General features: G+C 39.6%; 1 long non-coding RNA gene across 1 annotated transcript; it reads right to left on the bottom strand.

Annotated features, from left to right (window-relative positions):
• Positions 1-1,139: 1,139 nt before the first annotated feature.
• Positions 1,140-1,447, bottom strand: LOC111589735 (uncharacterized). The gene is made up of 2 exons (XR_002748854.1): positions 1,398-1,447; positions 1,140-1,309 (listed from the first exon to the last, which is right to left on the bottom strand). It is a non-coding gene; the product is annotated as an uncharacterized lncRNA (long non-coding RNA).
• Positions 1,448-5,886: the final 4,439 nt, after the last annotated feature.

The following is a 5,886-nucleotide window of genomic DNA, read 5'->3' as shown; positions in this document are numbered from 1 at the left end:
AAATTGCTGTTTAGCACCACTTGTCACCCTCAGACTGATGGTCAAACTGAGGTAGTTAATCGAACTTTGTCTACCATGCTTAGGGTTGTTTTAGACAAAAATTTGAAACGTTGGGAGGATTGCTTGCCTCATGTTGAGTTTGCTTATAATCATGCAACACATTCTTCTACAAAGATGTGCCCTTTTCAAATTGTTTATGGTTACATTCCTAGGGCGCCTATTGCTTTGTTTTCGCTTGATGCTGCGGACGCCCCACACATAGATGTTGTTGCACATGTTGAACAAATGATTAACCTCCATGAACAAACTCAACAAAACATTGCTGCTACTAATGCAAAAAATCAGGTTGCTGGTAGTAAAGGAAGAAAACTTGTTACTTTTGAGCCAGGTGATATGGTTTGGTTGCACTTGAGAAAGGATCGGTTTCCTACTTTGCGCCGTTCTAAATTAATGCCTCGTGCTGCTGGTCCTTTTAAGGTGCTAACAAAGATTAATGATAATGCTTATATCCTTGACCTGCCTGCGGAATTTGGTGTTTCCACTAGTTTTAATGTTGCAGATTTGAAACCATATATGGTCGAGGATGAGGAGTTGCCGTCGAGGACGACTTCACTTCAAGAAGGGGAGGATGATGAGGACATCACTGAGTACGACTACACTAGCAGCACCTCCACATCAAGCGCCACTTCCTTCATTAGCTGGGCCAATCACTCGGGCCCGTGCCAGAGATCTTAACTTCGTCATGCTACTGAAGAATGAGGGCCCAGAAGAATAGACGACCAGCCCAACTGTGGCCCATAGTGGACGACCTAGGGTTGGCCGCCCCTAGGGGCTGCGCCCCCCCTCTCTATTTATATAGGAGCTGCGCCTCCTTTGTTCTTCGAGTTTTGTTTTACATCTAGCTTTAGCTACCCCAGAACACGCACAAATACGTGCTGTCCTCTGTGATTCAGAACTTGTAACATCCCGGAATCCACAAACACCCCGGAATGCTACTGAACTACACTTCTGACATCCGTATATAAAATTTCGACAGCATCTCCTTTGCAAAATAGCATAAAGGAGGGGGCAACAGTGTATAAACATGTATCATGACAAAAAAAACATACTAAGTATTATTAAACGGCTAGCAAAGGAAAGTTAAACATACGACATGAACTGAATTAACCAGTGCGCATGACTAGTAAAAAAACAAACATCCTTTGATATCAAGTTTCTAATTAAATCATGGATGCGCTTGGGCAGCCTTAATATGAGAGTGAAAGTGGACGTGCTGCTACTCCCCTCATTCCCAACATATATCAAGTACCTGCATTGAGTAATGCAAGAGTGAGATGACACATCTCAGCAAGTAAAATAATAACAAACTGTTTAACCACATAAGAACATTGTTTTACCACCATTTGATTTCGCAACCTTCTTATTACGAAGGTGCAGCACGAATACAACGTACAACACACCTAGTTACCACACCTCGCAGGTAGAAACCACAATAGTAACATAGTAATGTCACACTTCATATATACCTCATGAGTGCAAATGTCTGCAAATGCAAAGATGACTTCTGCCTTCATACCTCTAAGGATATGAAGCCGCATCGTACCCCTCCTCGGGCAACGTACGATGCTAAAAGTGTACCGGTACGGTCGGACCATAAGATCACGACATAACTTCAAAATGCAATATGGATGATGCGATGTGCATGACATGCCTACAACACTTCATACAACATGATTCAAAAAGATACTTCAACTTCATCCAAGATGGGAATCAACCACATATATCATTCCCAAATCATGATCATCCTCAATATTAGACAATTGAGAATTAATTCTTTCGAACAAATAAACTTCATCATAGAATTCAATGATTAACACATTTAATACTTATGCATACTCAATGACAAGGCATAGGATGCAAACCAAACGGTAGCAACCACCACTGTATTTACTTGCCTTCACCGAGAATTTGGAATGGTACTAAGTACGATCCGGAAGTCCACCACCTGTTTTTGACACACACCTTAGTGTACAAATCAACATAACAAACGCTAATAAACAACGCCGCACCTACGCACAATTCCAACCCGTTGCGAGCGACAACTCTCCCCATCACCACCAAACTGCAGCGGTGCTGCTTGATAATTTCATAACTTTAAAATTATAACAGCAGTGATATCAATCAAAAACTACGGAAACATCTACATAAAATTTCCCACAAGTTTTATATTCAAATGATAATTAAATTCCAGTATCTAATTAGCCCAAACTCGTCTACAAGATACACCCTGCAATCTGTTTTTGGACAGCAACATAACCGGATTCAAACAGCGATATCTCCTAAATTATAACTCCGAATCGAACGCATAAGTACTCGTTGGAAAGGTATGACAAGGCTCTACATGATTCTCATATTGATTATCACCAATTTCCCACGAAAAATTCCCAGAAACTGCTAATACTACTGCTGTTCGCCCACCTGCATAAATCTGTTTTTTTTGGACAGCAACATACCCGGATTCAAACAGCAATATCTCCTAAAATATAACTCCGAATCGAGTGCATAAGTACTCGTTGGAAAGGTATGACAAAGCTCTAAATGATTCTCATATTGATTATCACTAAGTTCCCACGAAAAATCCCCAGAAACTGCTAATACTACTGTTGTTTGCCCACCTGCAAATCTGTTTTTTTGGACAGCAACATACCCGGATTCAAACAGCGATATCTCCTAAAATATAACTCCGAATCGAGCGCATAAGTACTCGTTGGAAAGGTATGAAAAAGCTCTACATGATTCTCCCACTGATTCCCACTAATTACCCACGAAAAATTCCCAGAATCTGCTAGAACTACTGCTGTTCGCGCACCCACAAAATTTCTGGACAGCACCTCTACCAATTCGCATACGTAAACATCTAATCGATTGAATTGCAGCACAAATAAACAAGAGTTAATCACAAAATCACCTTGGGTTCCTCCTTTCCTCCTTCCTTCCTCCCACCAATTCTCCAATCGGAACTTGCACCCACACGAAGAAGATCCGGCGAGGAAGGACATCACTTGGAGAGGAGGAGATGGGAGGGGGGGTGGCGGCTAGGGTTGAGGGGATGGGGGCTGCTGCACAAGAGAGAGGGAATTAGGGGGAGGGGATGGCGGCCAAAGGCTAGAGAGAGGGGGGGGGGGCGGCTGCACAAGGGGAAGGGAATTAGGGGAAGGGGCGGCTAGGGTTAGGGGGGTTAGTGGGCCGGATCAAGAACCACGGCCCAACTCGCTCACGCGTCAACTCCCGACCCCGGCGCACAAGTCTAACCAAAATTCTATTGTTTTACTAGCGAATGCTACCCAACAATTCCAAACTCCAAAAGTGCACTACCCAAACGAGAAGCAAAAAAAAACAAGAAAGAATAACCTCCAACTTCTCTTCTTTGCAAACTGGGTATCACACTCTACCCCCCTTAAAAAGAATTCGACCTCGAATTCTGACGCTTTTATCGGAACGACAAAAGCAAGATTAATGAATCAACAAAACTCACACATAATGAAAAGTTCGGGTACTTCTGCCACATCAGCTCCTCAAGCTCCTAGGATTCTAAGATACGCAGCAGACGACACTCTAGAGTCTGGTCTTGCTACACAGGGAATCGACTCTAGCTCGATTTGATGGTCTGGATTCCTCAAATACTTCCTCAACATAAAGACATGGAATACATGGTGTACTATGATTATAGATTCCGACAATTGTATGTGCTAAGCCCAGCTGCCAACTCGGCTAAGATAGTAGACAGTCCTATATACCTCGGACAAAGCTTTCCTGACACCAAATCAACATTGACATATGCAAGTACTTCAAGGAATGTATATATGAATGCAATGCATATAGTGTTCCTATAGCCTAAACCAAACTTAGCCAAACAAGAGCAACTTCAAGAGAGCAACTTAATGCTTGCATATTTCTGGACAGCAGCACAGCGGTTAATTGTTTTGCTCATAACTCACAAAATATGCATCCAAAATAGTAGACTAGGACTTTATGGAAATCTTATAAAGTCCACTATACCCTTGGTATTATCATCACAACAAGATTTGACACATAGAAAGGTCAAACAATGCTAAACGTAAATCCTGTCCAGACTTGGACAGAATTCAACTACTCAATTCAAAAAAATCCCTAATTGGAGTCTCAGTCATCCAATTCAGGTGCTCCTAGACTTTTTAGAAATCTAATAGAATTGTCTATAATTCATTTATAACATATCATGTTAATTCAATGCATATCAAGGTCAAAAGACATGAGAAAGGCTCTGCTGTCCAAATTTGGACAGATTCAAAGATCACACTTAAAACAGCTGTAACTTAACTTATAGATCTCCAAAAAAGGTGATCCAAAATTTGTTGAAAAGATTAAGAAAAGTACTACAACTTATTTATAATTTATAAGAACTTATTCGAAGTTTAAATTGGGCAAACGAGGTCAGTTTCGAAGTCTGTACAAAATCTGGACAGATTCCAAGACTGGACTTGAGAAAATCATAACTCCCAAACTACTAGACTTATGGTCATGAAATTTTTACACAAATAAGATAAAGAAGTTGGCTACAACTTTTATATATAACATCTCTACAGAAAAGATGGTTTACTTCATTGAACTAGCTGCATAACTAAAACTGGTCATGCAGTCCCAACAACAAGCAATAGATTTTATGAGGTTCATTACTCTTCTAAGATAAAGCGTTCATCGAAAGACTAATAACTTTAGGTTCTTTATTACGAGACACTTAGAACAAATATAAGTATAGAAGCAATATGATAACTTTTTAAATCATTTAAGCCTAATCTCACATCATGCAAACAAGAATCAATTTAAGCATGTTATGCCTGCCCACATATTTATCCAAGCACATTCTATACACTATATCATAACTCCCTACAGCTAACAAAATTTTGCGAATATAAACTCATTGAAAAGATTATAACATTCCCTAAAACTTTTATTATAATGAGTGTCTCGAATTTGGTTTCCAAACCGATAAAACAATGCAACACTTTTGTTGCAAAACTGATAGGATTGAAACAATGGACAACTAAAATTCAAAAACCTATAACTCCTGCTATACTCAACTTAAACTACAACGAACACGCGTTGGAAAAGTTTTGAAAATTGTCCACGACTTTTGCAATAAAGTTGCACCCAAATTTATCTTTATAGCCCTCAACTATGCATGACCTACAGCTAAACTCAGCCTGAGATACTGCACATTAGAGGATCGACTTATAATCGGACAACCACCTCTCCCAATCTATTTAACAGACAATTACAAGTAAATGCCCATTTAAAAGGTACTGAGAAGAACTAAAAGTTTTGCTTAAAGAGAATTCCCAACTTTGGGCTATGAAACTATCAAAACGTGGTCGATTTATTGGTGGTTATAACGACAACTAAAGTTCAGACACAACGGTGCAACAACTTCAGAGCAACCTAACTCCAATTATATGCAATGAGAATTACAAACCAATACTCGTTGGAAAGATCATAAAATTGCTAAAACTTTCATAATCCAACAAAGACCAAATTATATTGTCTTCAATGTCTACTCTTCCGTTCAAAATTAAAGACTCATTCTGCCAGAGACACCAATAAGGATGTTTTAGGAAACCCATAACTCTCAAATGTTTGGACCAAACCGGGTGATTAAGCATCCTATGGAAAGATGAAAAAACATACTACAAAACATTCTAGACAAGTGAAGCCTGATTCAGCATCCAACTAATTTAAAATGCCTCCCAAAACCAAACAACACATTAACAACAATAAAAAAACAATATAAAATGAAACCCAAGGCACTGGCAGGTGCAATCAACACTAGGATTTTCCACTACCAAATTG

Source organism: Zea mays, chromosome 7 (genome assembly GCF_902167145.1).
Source record: "Zea mays cultivar B73 chromosome 7, Zm-B73-REFERENCE-NAM-5.0, whole genome shotgun sequence".
Taxonomy (NCBI): domain Eukaryota; kingdom Viridiplantae; phylum Streptophyta; class Magnoliopsida; order Poales; family Poaceae; genus Zea; species Zea mays.
The sequence above is the reverse complement of the archived record's forward strand: the minus strand, read 5'-3'. Positions and strand labels throughout refer to the sequence as shown.